This window comes from Triticum dicoccoides, chromosome 5B, assembly GCF_002162155.2.
Source record: "Triticum dicoccoides isolate Atlit2015 ecotype Zavitan chromosome 5B, WEW_v2.0, whole genome shotgun sequence".
Taxonomy (NCBI): domain Eukaryota; kingdom Viridiplantae; phylum Streptophyta; class Magnoliopsida; order Poales; family Poaceae; genus Triticum; species Triticum dicoccoides.
In genome coordinates this window covers 688,160,045-688,174,705 of record NC_041389.1, presented here as the reverse complement: position 1 = coordinate 688,174,705, position 14,661 = coordinate 688,160,045, and the positions used below count along the sequence as shown (strand labels likewise).

Genomic DNA, 14,661 nt, shown 5'->3' with positions numbered 1-14,661 from the left:
TTTTTGACATACAATGAACTTTTTTTAACATACATGAATATTTTTTTAAACATATGAATATATCCTCTGAACAAATTTTAAATACCCATTGAACATTATGTAATATAAGTTGAACAATTTTTTAATACACATTGAACATTCGTGTAATATACACTTAACAACTTTCAAAAACACAGTGATTGTATATTCATTGAACAATTTCTAATAAATGTTGAACAGTTTTGTGATGGATGATGAACTTTTGTAAAAAAACCATTGAACACTTTTGTAACATGCAATGAACTTTGTATATTATAATAATAATGAAACAATAGAAATAAAGACTAAAAAAGTATAGGAAAATAAATATAAACAGAAACAAAAAAAGAAAATAAAGAGAAAAAGGAAAAGAAAAGAAACAGAAAACAGAAGAAACAATGAGGCAGCAGCGAAACATGTCTGGGCCGGCCCAAACGGGGCTGTTGCACGGCCCGCCACGACGGCCCACCTGGCACGCAGGCCTCTAGGGCTGCACGAGCACTGGAGCGACGCGGCGTCGCCCTTTCCCCTCCCCCAGCCGCATTCTACCTACCTTATCCACATCACTCTCTCCCCTCCTCTAAACTCACTCGCTCAAACCCTCTCGCCATTTCCTCTCCCCATGCCGCATCGCCGCCTACGTCGATGAGCAGGCAGCCTCACTCTTCCGCCCGCCGGCCACCGCATCGATATCCTGCATCGATGGACCTTGGGGATGCATGTTGTGTGCTGCGCGACCAAGCAGGACGGACGGGGCGTGCTTCCTGGAGCACCTGCAGGTGCTCGATCCGGTCCTGTTTCGGTCGAATCCGCGACGGCACTCCTCTCCAGCGATGTCGCAGCTGGATCCGAAGCAACGCATCCCAATCTGCAATGCCACAGCTCCGGTACGCCACTCCCTATGTCTGACAAATCCATTCAACGCACGCTGCTCAGATCTGCCCCCTCCTCGTCTTCTTCGAATCTTTGCGTCCCTGAACTCATTCCTCTGTTCTTTCTGTGCCGCGGCGCTGGGGCCAAACCTCACATGCACGGCGAGGACGATGACTTCTTCCCGATGCCGCCGCCCTTGGCAAGGAGGGATGACATGTACAAGCACTCCGCACGGCGTGCGCCGACCGACGTGCCGCGGGGACACATTCGCCTCAACCAACAGTGCGTATGACCACCCGTCCACATCCCCACCGCTCCAGCCAGCCGGCCACAGGACATTGCTCTGTGCCCGCCTCCTGCTGCTGCACCATGCCAAGATACCGGAACGCTCCGTGCTGGTGACCTCGGCGTCAACTTCCTCTCAGCAACCGCTAGCTTGCATGGATCCCGCTTAGCTGATGGTAAGCAACAGAATCCTTAAGCTGTGGCAGCATCTCTGCATCATTAGCTCTCTTTTTTAGGGTTTTTGCAGTAGGACTAGTTGCTAGAACTTTGAGCAATTTTGTTTCCAGATGTTGCACTGAATATCAAAGAAAGATTACTCAAGGATTACATGGAGTACCCTTTTGGGTCTTCTTTACAGTAGATGCACTGAAAATTTCTGAATTTTGTTTGCAGTAGGGGTAGTTGTATCTAAACACCGATAGTTTGTAAACCTCGATGATAATAGGATAGACCTAAACGTCGATGATCATTTGATGATACCTGTGCCTAGGTTTAGAATGTTTGTAAATTAGCTAGTCAAGTTTATCATCCCAATGAATCAGTGTCGCACAAATTCTAGTTAAGTGAATGTTGCCATTCTTTTATGTCTGCAACTAGCAGCAAGTATTAATGTCAACGTTACATTCTTTCTGTCAAATTGGACACTTTAGATAACAAATGTTATAAAATTGTATAGTTTAAGCTATCTTTTTAATGCCATATCTTAATTTTTATGTGATTTATTTTGCCCTAAAGTTTATAACATCTGAGGTTAATTCTTGTCTTGTTTTTTTACCCACAGGTTGGTGCTCCTGCTCGTGTTGGGCTAGTTTCCCCTGTTGATGTGATGGTTCCCCCTGGCAACACTGGTCTGGATCCCTCCCAGACATCCTTCTTCCAGGATAGTATTTGCTGATGACACTTTTCAGTGAATGCTTTCATTTCACTCAAATTTTATCACAAGCTCTAACTTTGCTGTCCTATTTATGTGCTTAACATTCCCACCAAGATTAACAAGGGAACTGTGGAAATTACTATACCAGTGGAGCTGATCAAGAAGGGTGAAAAGGTGGGCTCCTCCGAGTCTGCCCTGCTTACCAAGGTTGGTATCCGCCCCTTCTCCATGTGCTGGTCATCTGCAATGTCTATGACAGTGGGTCAGTCTTCTGCCCTGTGTTCTTGACCTCACTGAGGAAGATCTGATGGACAAGTTTGCTTCTGGTGTTTCCATGGTTGCCTCACTGTCCTTGAAGATCTCATACCCCACCATGTCTGCTGTGCCACACATGTTCCTCAACGCATACAAGAATGTTCTTGCGGTTTGATACGTCTCCGTCGTATCTATAATTTTTTATTGTTCCATGCTAATATTCTACAACTTTCATATACTTTTGGCAACTTTTTATACTATTTTGTGGGACTAACATATTGATCCAGTGCCCAGTGCAGTTCATGTCTATTGCATGTTTTATGTTTCGCAGAAACCCAATATCAAATAGAGTCCAAACGAGATAAAAACGGACGGAGTATTATTTTGGAATATTTGTGATTTTTGGGAGGTAAAATCAACGCGAGACGGTGCCCGAGGTGGCCACGAGATAGGGGCCCACGCCCACTCCAGGTGGGCGCGCCCCCACCTCCTGGGCCCCTTGTAAGGCGGTTGATGCCTTTCTTTGGCCGCAAGAAAGCTAATTTTTGGAAAAAGACCGAGGCGAAGGTTTCAGTCCAATCGGAGTTATGGATCTCTGGATATAAAAGAAATGGTGCCAGGGAGATAGATCCAATCTCCGAGGGGCTCTTGCCCCTCCCATGCCATGGGAGCCAAGGACCAGAGGGGAAACCCTTCTCCCATCTAGGGAGAAGGTCAAGGAAGAAGAAGAAGAAGGGGGGGCTCTCTCGCCCTTGCTTTCGGTGGCGCCGGAACGCCACCGGGGCCATCATCATCACCGCGATCTTCACCAACACCTCCGCCATCTTCACCAACATCTCCATCAACTTCCCCCATCTATATCCAGCGGTCCACTCTCCCGCAACCCGTTGTACCCTCTACTTCAACATTGTGCTTTATGCTTCATATTATTATCCAATGATGTGTTGCCATCCTATGATGTCTGAGTAGATTTTCGTTGTCCTATCGGTGATTGATGAATTGCTATGATTGGTTTGAGTTGCATGTTTTATTATTGGTGCTGTCCTATGTGCTCTCCGTGTCGCGCAAGCGTCAGGGATTCCCGATGTAGGGTTTGCAATATGTTTATGATTTGCTTATGGTGGGTGGCATGAGTGACGAAAGCACAGACCCGAGTAAGTAGGTTGTTTGCGTATGGGATAAAAGGGACTTGATGCTTTAATGCTATGGTTGGGTTTTACCTTAATGATCTTTAGTAGTTGCGGATGCTTGCTAGAGTTCTAATCATAAGTGCATATGATCCAAGAAGAGAAAGTATGTTAGCTTATGCCTCTCCCTCAAATAGAATTGCAATAGTGATTACCAGTCTAGTAACATAGTCAATTGCTTAGGGACAATTTCATAACTCCTACCACCACTTTTCTGCACTCGCTATATTTTGTTTATTGCTTCTTTATCTAAACAGCCCCTAGTTTATATTTATGTGTTCTTTATTATCTTGCAAACCTATCCAACAACACCTACAAAGTACTTCTAGTTTCATACTTGTTCTAGGTAAAGCGAACACTAAGCGTGCGTAGAGTCGTATTAGTGGCAGATAGGACTTGAGAGAATATTTGTTCTACCTTTAGCTCCTCGTTGGGTTCGACACTCTTACTTATTGAAAGAGGCTACAATTATCCCGTATACTTGCGGGTTATCAAGACCTTTTTCTGGCGCCGTTGCCGGGAGTCATAGCGTGGGGTGAATATTCTCGTGTCTGCTTGTTTGCTTTATCACTAAGTAATTTTTATTTGTTGTTCTTAGTTGTTTTCTATCTTTAGTTATGGGTAGGAAACGCAAAATACCAAAAAAATTAGTTGTACCTACTACACCAATGGTTCAAGAACCACTCAAAATCTATCACAGTGCTGAAGCTTTTTACTTGGATCATCTTCGATCCCTTTGTGCTCGTGCTGAAACCCCAGCTAGCTTAGTTGAGGGCAAATCTTTAGATGAGCATGCTTGTTATGTGCGACACCGTATATCTGAAAAAGGGAAACTTTTATTGGATCAAATTCATCATTTGCAATGCTATGCTTGGAATTTATGTGAAATATATGATGTTACTTGTTGTTCTGAAAACCCTAAGAAACACCTTCCCTACTAATGTGAGTTTATTGATAATGGAATTGTATCTTTGTATGCTAAGGGTGTTTATAATTACTATGATGTTCAACAAATTGAAGAATTTGTTGCTTTTAAGGGTGCTTATGAAATTGCTGCTTTGATTGAAAAGTATGGTGCTACTCTCTACAAATATGAAAATTTTGCCATACTTGAATATTGTTATGATAATTATGCTTCTAATGCCTATGTTAAACTATATATTGAGGAAGTCTCCGCTGTCCAAGAAGAGACTAATATTTTGCAGGAAGCTATGGAAGAAGAAATTGATGAAACTGTGAGCTCATTGGATGAAAAAGATGATGAGGAGAGCGAAGAACAAAAGGAGAAAGAGCGGATTAGCTACCCATGCCCACCTTCTAATGAGAGTAACTCTTCAACTCATACATTGTTTAATTTCCCTTCGTGCTTACCGAAGGATGATTGCTATGATGATTGCTATGATCCCGTTGATTCTCTTAAAATATCCCTTTTTGATGATGCTTGCTATGCTTGTGGCCAAGATGCCAATATGAATGATGCTTATGGAGATGAACTTGCTATAGTTCCTTATGTTAAACATGAAATTGTTGCTATTGCACCCACGCATGATTGTCCTATTATCTTTTTGAATTCTCCAAACTACACTATATCGGAGAAGTTTGTGCTTATTAAGGATTATATTGATGGATTACGTTTTACTACTACACATGATGATTTTGATAGATATAATATGCATGTGCTTGCTGATCCTTCTTCCAATTATTATGAGAGAGGAACTATATCTCCACCTCTCTATGTTTCCAATATGATAAAATTGCAAGAAACTGTTTATGCTATGCATTGGCCTTTACTATGTGTGCATGAATTGTTCTTTTATGACATGCCAATGCATAGGAAGAAAGTTAGACTTCGTTGTTGCATGATATATGTTAATTTGTGCTCACTACTAAATTACAAATCATTGTTAATTAAAATTGGCTTTGATATACCTTGGGATCTGGGTGGATCCATTACTTGAGCACTATATGCCTAGCTTAATGGCTTTAAAGAAAGCGCTGCTAGGGAGACAACCCGGAAGTTTTAGAGAGTCATTTATTTCTGTTGAGTGCTTTTATATAGTCTAAAAACAAAAAAAATAAAGAGGGGAACCTAAAACTTTTCAAAAAGGAAAGTGAAAGTGAGAGAGACAAGCATTGTTGAAGTGGGACGGCTCCTTGAACTTTGTTCATGCTCACGGAAACTTGGTCAATCTTAATTACAGAAACTTTTCGTCCAAAATAATTACCCCCTTGTACAATTCCATTGTATTATAAAAATAATGTGCCAAGGTTTGCCTTTAGGATGTTTACAATGCTTGTTGGTTTGTACGGTGCACGATAGAAACTTTGGCTGTAGTGCGCGATTTTACATTTTTAACTGGAACGGCAAACGGTTATGATGCTTTTTGCACCGTCTTTCTGTACAACTTGTTTATTGTTACTAATTTTGGTAGAAATTTTGGGGTACCAGAAGTATGGTGAATGTTCAAATTTCTACAGACTGTTCTGTTTTTGACAGATTATATTTTTGATGCATAGTTTGCTTGTTTTGATGAATCTATCAATTTCTATCAGTGGATTAAGCCATGGAAAAGCTATATTACAGTAGACAATGAAAAAAAATATGAATTGGTTTGCTACAGTACTTAGAGTAGTGATTTTCTTTATTATACTAACGGATCTTACTGAGTTTTCTGTTGAAGTTTTGTGTGGATGAAGTGTTTGATCGAGGAGGTCTTGATATGAGGAAAAGGAAGAGAGGCAAGAGCTCAAGCTTGGGGATGCCGAAGGCACCCCAAGTAAATATTCAAGGAGACTCAAGCGTCTAAGCTTGGGGATGCCCCGTAAGGCATCCCCTGTTTCTTCAACAAGTATCGGTATGTTTTCGAATTCGTTTCGTTCATGCAATATGTGCAAGTCTTGGAGCATCTTTTGCATTTAGTTTTCACTTTTCTTTTATGCACCATGCTGGTATGAGATAGTCCTTGGTTGATTTATAGAATGTTCATTGCACTTCATTTAAATCTTTTGAGTATGGCTTTATAGAATGCTTCATATGCTTCACTTATATCATTTGAAGTTTGGATTGCCTGTTTCTCTTCACATAGAAAACCGCCATTTGTAGAATGCTATTTTGCTTCACTTATATTTGTTAGAGCGCGGGCATATATTTTGTAGAAAGAATTAAACTCTCTTGCTTCACTTATATCTATTTAGAGAGATGACATGAATTGGTCATTCACATGGTTAGTCATAAAATCCTACATAAACTTGTGGATCACTGAATATGATATGTTTGATTCCTTGCAATAGTTTTGCGATATAAAGATGGTGATATTAGAGTCATGATAGTGGGTGGTTGTGGATTGTAGAGACACTTGTGTTGAGGTTTGCAAGTCCCGTAGCATGCACGTATGGTAACCGTTGTGTGACAAATTTGAAGCATGGGGTGTTTCTTTGATTGTCTTCCTTATGAGTGGCGATCGGGGATGAGCGATGGTTTTTTCCTACCAATCTATCCCCCTAGGGGCATGCGTAGTAGTACTTTGCTTCGAGGGCTAATAAAATTTTGCAATAAGTATATGAGTTCTCTATGACTAACGTGAGTCCATGGATTATACACACTTTTACCTTTCCATCATTGCTAGCCTCTTCGGTACCGTGCACTGCCCTTTCTCACCTTGAGAGTCGGTGCAAACTTCACCGGTGCATCCAAACCCCGTGATATGATACGCTCTATCACACATAAGCCTCGTTATATCTTCCTCAAAACAGCCACCATACCTACCTATCATGGCATTTCCATAGCCATTCCGAGATATATTGCCATGCAACTTCCATCATCATCATATACATGACTTGAGCATTTATTGTCATATTGCTTTGCATGATTGTAAGATAGCTAGCATGATGTTTTCATGGCTTGTCGATTTTTTGATGTCATTGCTACACTAGATCATTGCACATCCCGGTACACCGCCGGAAGCATTCATATAGAGTCATATATTTGTTCCAGTATCGAGTTGTAAGTAAATAAAAGTGTGATGATCATCATTATAGAGCATTGCCCCATGAAAAAAGGAAAAAATAAAAAAACGAAAGGCCAAAGAAGTCTAAATAAAAAAGGGGGCCAAAGAAGGCCATCAAAAAAAAGAAAAAAAAAGAAAGGGGCAATGTTACTACCCTTTTACCAAACTTGTGCTTCAGAGTAGCACCATGTTCTTCATATAGAGAGTCTCATATATTGTCAATTTCATATACTAGAGGGAATTTTTCATTATAGAACTTGGCTTGTATATTCCAACGATGGGCTTCCTCAAATGCCCTAGGTCTTCATGGGCAAGCAAGTTGGATGCACACCCACTTAGTTCCAGTTTGAGCTTTCATACACTTATAGCTCTCAGTGCATCCGTTGCATGGAAATCCCTACTCCTTGCATTTACATCAATTGATGGGCATCTCCATAGCACGTTGATTAGCCGCGTCGATGTGAGACTTTCTTCCTTTTTGTCTTCTCCACATAAACCCCCGTCATCATATTCTATTACACCTATAGTGCTATATCCATGGCTTGCGCTCATGTATTGCGTGAGGGTTGAAAAAGCTGAAGCGCGTTAAAAGTATGAACCAATTGCTCGGCTTGTCATCGGGGTTGTGCATGATGGGAGCATTTTTTGTGACGAAAATTAAGCATGGCCAAACTATATGTTTTTGTAGGGATAAGCTTGCTTTGGCGTTGTTTTGAAAAGACATGATTGCTTTATTGGTACACTCGAAGTATTATTGTTTTTTATGTCAAATGATAGACTATTGCTTTGAATCACTCATGTCTTAATATTCATGCCATGATTAGACATATGATCAAGATTATGCTTGGTAGCATTCCACATCAAAAATTATCTTTTTTATCATTTACCTACTCGAGGACAAGCAGGAATTAAGCCTGGGGATGCTGATACGTCTCCGCCGTATCTATAATTTTTCATTGTTCCATGCCAATATTCTACAACTTTCATATACTTTTGGCAACTTTTTATACTATTTTTTGGGACTAACATATTGATCTAGTGCCCAGTGCAAGTTCCTGTCTGTTGCATGTTTTATGTTTCGCAGAAACCCCATATCAAACGGAGTCCAAACGGGATAAAAACGGACAGAGAATTATTTTGGAATATTTGTGATTTTTGGGAGGTAAAATCAACGCGAGACGGTGGCCGAGGTGGCCATGAGATAGGTGCCCACACCCACTCCAGGTGGGGGCGCACCCCACCCTCCTGGGCCCCTCGTAAGGCGGTTGATGCCCTTCTTTGGCAGCAAGAAAGCTAATTTTTGGAAAAAGATCTGGGCGAAGGTTTCAGTCCAATCGGAGTTACGGATCTCCGGATATAAAAGAAACGGTGCCAGGGCAAAATCCCAGAACGTAGAAATAGAGAGATAGATCTAATCTCGGAGGGGATCTCGCCCCTCCCACGCCATGGGAGCCAAGGACCAGAGGGGAAACCCTTCTCCCATCTAGGGAGAAGGTCAAGGAGGAAGAATAAGAAGGGGGGCTCTCTCCCCCTTGCTTCCGGTGGCACCGGAACGCCGTCGGGGGCCATCATCATCACCGCGATCTTCACCAACACCTCCGCCATCTTCACCAACATCTCTCTCCCGCAACCCGTTGTACCCTCTACTTGAACATGGTGCTTTATGCTTCATATTATTATCCAATGATGTGTTGCCATCCTATGATGTCTGAGTAGATTTTCGTTGTCCTATCGGTGATTGATGAATTGCTATGATTGGTTTGAGTTGCATGTTTTATTATTGGTGTTGTGCTATGTGCTCTCTGTGTCGCGCAAGCGTGAGGGATTCCCGTTGTAGGGTTTGCAATATGTTTATGATTTGCTTATGGTGGGTGGCATGAGTGACGAAAGCACATACCCGAGTAAGTAGGTTGTTTGCGTATGGGATAAAGGGGACTTGATGCTTTAATGCTATGGTTGGGCTTTACCTTAATGATCTTTAGTAGTTGCGGATGCTTGCTAGAGTTCTAATCATAAGTGCATATGATCCAAGAAGAGAAAGTATGTTAGCTGATGCCTCTCCCTCAAATAGAATTGCAATAGTGATTACCGGTCTAGTAACGTAGTCAATTGCTTAGGGACAATTTCACAACTCTTACCACCACTTTTTCGCACTCGCTATATTTACTTTATTGCTTCTTTATCTAAACAGCCCCTAGTTTATATTTATGTGTTATTATCTTGCAAACCTATCCAACAACACCTACAAAGTACTTCTAGTTTCATACTTGTTCTAGGTAAAGCGAAGACTAAGCATGCGTAGAGTCGTATTAGTGGCAGATAGGACTTGACCGAATATTTGTTCTACCTTTAGCTCCTCATTGGGTTCGACAATCTTACTTATCTAAAGAGGCTACGATTATCCCGTATACTTTGTGGTTATCATGGTTGCTCTGCAGACATACTACTCATATGACCATGCTGATAAGATCAAGGAGTACCTCAAGGTAATTCTTGTTCTGCATTGTTTTATTCATGCTATGAAATCTTAATCTAAAACATGCATTAGAATTTGTCCTGAACAATGGCATGAACTATCTGTTTATTCAGCTTAGAGTCATCTATGGAGCTACTGATCTGCATGCCATCTATCCTTTTCTAACCAGTTCTGGTGCTTAACAAGTGATATGTTTGGACTGTGTTAGCCTCTTCCTGTCCCTCTTAGTGTAATCTTGCAGTGTGTGAGATGTGTTTTTATTAGAGTCATCTTGGTGTAATACATGACATGGAGTAGCAGTAGGAGTAGTTGGTAGAACTTTGAGCAATTTTGTTTCCAGATGTTGCACTGAATTTGAAAGAAAGATTACTCAAGGATTACATGGAGTACCCTTTTGGATCTTCTTTACAGTAGATGCAGTGAAAATTTCTGAATTTAGTTTGCAGTATGGGTAGTTGTATCTAAACACTGATAGTTGTAAACCTAGATGATTATAGGATAGACCTAAACCTCGATGATTATTTGATGGTACCCGTGCCTAGGTTTAGAATGTTTGTAAATTAGCTAGTCAAGTTTTGTTATCCTGATGAATAAGTGTCGCACAAATTCTAGTTAAGTGAATGCTACCATTCTTTTATGTGTGCAGTTTAGCTGTTTCCTAGCAGCAAGTATATATGTCAAAGTTACATTCTTTCTGTCAAATTGGCAACTTTAGATAACAAATGTTATAAAATTATATAGTTGATGCGTTCTATTCTTAGTTTAAGTTATCTTTTTAATGCCATCTCTTAATTTTTACATGATTTATTTTGCCCTAAAGTTTATAACATCTGAGGTTAATTCTTGTCTTGTTTTTTTACACACAGGTTGGTGCTACTGCTCGTGTTGGGCTAGTTGCCCCTATTGATGTGGTGGTTCCCCCTGGCAACACTGGTCTGGATCCCTCCCAGACGTCCTTCTTCCAGGATAGTATTTGCTGATGACACTTTTCAGTGAATGCTTTCATTTCACTCACATTTTATCACAAGTTCTAACTGTGCTGTCCTGTTTAGGTGCTTAACATTCCCACCAAGATTAACAAGGGTACTGCGGATATTACTATACCAGTGGAGCTCATCAATAAGGGTGACAAGGTGGGCTCCTCCGAGTCTGCCCTGCTTGCCAAGCTTGGTATCCGCTCCTTCTCACATGGGTTGGTCATCTGCAATGTCTATGACAGCGGGTCAGTCTTCAGCCCTGAGGTTCTTGACCTCACTGAGGAAGACCTGATGGACAAGTTTGCTTCTGGTGTTTCCATGGTTGCCTCACTGTCCCTGAAGATCTCATACCCCACCATGGCTGTTGCGCCACACATGTTCCTCAACGCATACAAGAATGTTCTTGCGGTTGCTCTGGAGACAGACTACTCATATGACCATGCTGATAAGATCAAGGAGTACCTCAAGGTAATTCTTGTTCCGCAATGTTTTGTTCATGCTATGAAATTTTAATTTGAAACATGCATTAGAATTTGTATTGAACAATGGCATAAACTATCTGTTTATTCAGTTTAGAGTCATCTGTGGAGCTACTGATCAACATGCCATCTGTTCTTTTCTAACCAATTCTGGTGCTTAACAAGTGATATGTTTGGATTGTGTTAGCCTCTTCCTGTCCCTTTTAGTGTAATCTTGCAGTGTGTGAGATGTGTTTTTATTAGAGTCATCTTGGTATAATACATGACATGTCATCATAGATCTGGCACATGTTTCATCATATACATGAGTACTTGTAGAAGCACTTTGTTGGTGCACCATGCATATAAATTGAGCAAAGTGTCCTTTGAGCTTATATGCACCTAACACTTCTGTTAATGCCCTCATCTTATACTTGATCGAATTATTTGCATCTGACGTGTTACACACATATATAAGGCAGAACAAGCTTTTTTTAATCTACTATTAAGGACAAATTTAATGTATTAATTATATCTAGTGGCGGAAGTTGGATGAGGGGCCCATTGTGAATAATTTTAGACTATTCCATCGAAGCATTTTCTCCTTATGCAGTTTTTATTACATAGAAGGACTTAATATTATGACTATCATGATATTAAGTTTTTCAGAAGTGTTTGTTTATTTGTTTGTTTTCTGCCATGTTCAGAATTGCATGCATGCTTTTATTGCTATAAAATGTGCTTCAGAAAATCACGTGTTCAGAATTTCATGCATACTTTTGTAGGTGAACATACAGAAAATGCAAGATAAAGCATACTTTTGATAGTATACCTCAACTAAACATGATCCTAATATAATAACTATTACATTTTTAGAGAAGATAAAGATTCAGAATTGTTCATACCTAGAGGAACTCGCCTTCTTGATGCTCCTTGCTTACACAAGGTACTCCTTGGGAAATTTTCCTCCAGGTCTGGCTATTGTGATGGCCGAAGGGAGATCAAGGAGGGGAAGGAGGGATGACAGAGGAGTTTAACATATATATAGGTAGGCCACGCGGAGTATAACTGGGCAGCAGATCATGGCTTATTATAGTTCTACCATATATACCTGTACGGTGCAGATCTATTTCCTTTTTCCATCAAATGCACACATGTTAAAATTAGAAAAGATGTAAAAAATAAGAACTTAGTAAAGAATTAAATTATTGTATTAATTAAACAAAGAACTTTTCATTGCTTGAATGCCAAGTTTAGCTACCACAAAAAGAAATTCACGGCATGCACACTGATCTTTTTCCTGCTTAGCTCTTTTTGTATGATTTAACAGTTTGTACTAATACTTAATTCCATATTTTGGTAGTTATGTACGGTCTCAATATACTATTTTCAGGTGTAATATCTGAGAGATCACACAAGTTGGATGAATGCTCTCAATTCCAGTTTCTCCATGGTTTCCCAATGCCAAAGGTAACCAATACTAATTCTAGATGCATGAAAACAGCTTGCCATAGAGATTAATAGTGAACCAACACTAACACATTTCTTTGATAGGGAGTAACCAATATATAACTGATGGTGGCAGTACAATACATATGTACTACATAAGTTTGGGCAATGTGTATAACTGAAAAAGAACGAGAGCTCTAGGTATGCTCTTGTTATTGCTCATCACATTCCATATCCAGTGTGGAGTTTATTGTAATTTTGGTTGTTGTCTCATAAGTAGAGTCATGCTTTATTGCTCATCAAATACAATATTGCAATGTTCAGTATTCCTTTTTCATGAGCATGCATACTTTGAACCTTCAGAGCCTACATTTGTTCTTGTACTGCACTATATGAAATGTATTAGGACATTGACATATATCATGCATGCTTTGCACCTATAGTTCTGACCAATCAGAATGGTAAGGGGATAAAAAGGATGCCAAGAAATTAACCATCAAGCATAAGAAGTAATTTGCAAAGTCACAACTCGTAGGAAATATTATTAATATTATCACTGCAGCTATAATGAGGGCCACAATCTTCAATTGCCTTGCACCAAGAACACGACTCATTATAGATGCAATGTATTTCTTTGTACATTTAGATATCTTCCTCTGTGGCTGCAGTATCACACAATGTTCCTGGCATGTAAAGATGAATCCATTGCTTTTAATATTTGACATTTTAAAATCTGTAAAAATATCATGTAATTTAGATAATTAGATTTTACTATAATATGTTTTTTGGCCTTCAGTATGCCTGGCGCTTCAGCTGTAAGAAGATGTATGCTTCGTAGTAGCAACACACAGACACATACATGTCTGTATAACTTTATGTTGTCAATAAGAAAATGCTACAATGTCAAACTATTGTTTCAGTGTTGTACTTTTGTAATATGTAGTCAATACGGCACATTTTCACTTATCTTTGATATTCTGTTTAGAGGAAGTTATATCTTCTAATAGTAGTAGTATATATTGTGCAAATATTCTTCACACATAGAACACAAGATATTCTCAACTATCTAATATGCTAGGAAAAAAATGTGGTTCAATTAGAGTAGCTTAATAATAAAATTCTTCCTACACCTAATATTTTGTCTTTATGTTGGTAACGCATTATGTTTTTTGGCCTACGCTGGTTTTAATTTTTTACTGTAGGTACTGATCAATAAGAAAACCCATTTTGGACTCATTTTGGTTACTCTATTCAGGAACACATAAAAAATAATCAACGTTTATTCGTTAGCTGGAATTAAAGACAATGGCGAGAGAGGAAGATAAAGGAGAACTTGAAAATTAAATAATATGCAAGGTATGTCTCGTATGACCGTCATCTTAACTCATTGTAGTAATCTAGAAGAGTGCTTTTATTTGCGAATATGCAAATAGATAATCTTTCAAGAGCTGACTATGAACCTGAAAATTAAAGAATATGCAAGGTTGTAATCTAGTAGAAAATATTTCAAGAGTTCGTATTGCCAAATAGATAATTCTCAATTCGATCCCTAACAAATCTGTAGTAGCCACTTATTTGCGACATATGAATATGTATCAAACCATAGTCAGTCATTTAAAACCCTTAAGGTCGCTCTAATTTCAGCCGGTATGTTTCCAGCTGCTTCATTGTTTTTGATCGTCAGCATCTGGACCATCAGGTTCTTTCTGAGCTGTATTGAATCCTATAAAAATGAATAATAATAATTTAATAATTTGCTGGAAAAATGAATTGCATGACTAACCTCATTATTGTGTACTTAC

General features: G+C 39.6%; 1 pseudogene; it reads left to right on the top strand.

The window, feature by feature from the left end:
* Positions 1-851: 851 nt before the first annotated feature.
* LOC119310532 lies at positions 852-11,592 on the top strand (annotated as a pseudogene).
* The last annotated feature ends 3,069 nt before the right edge of the window (positions 11,593-14,661 follow it).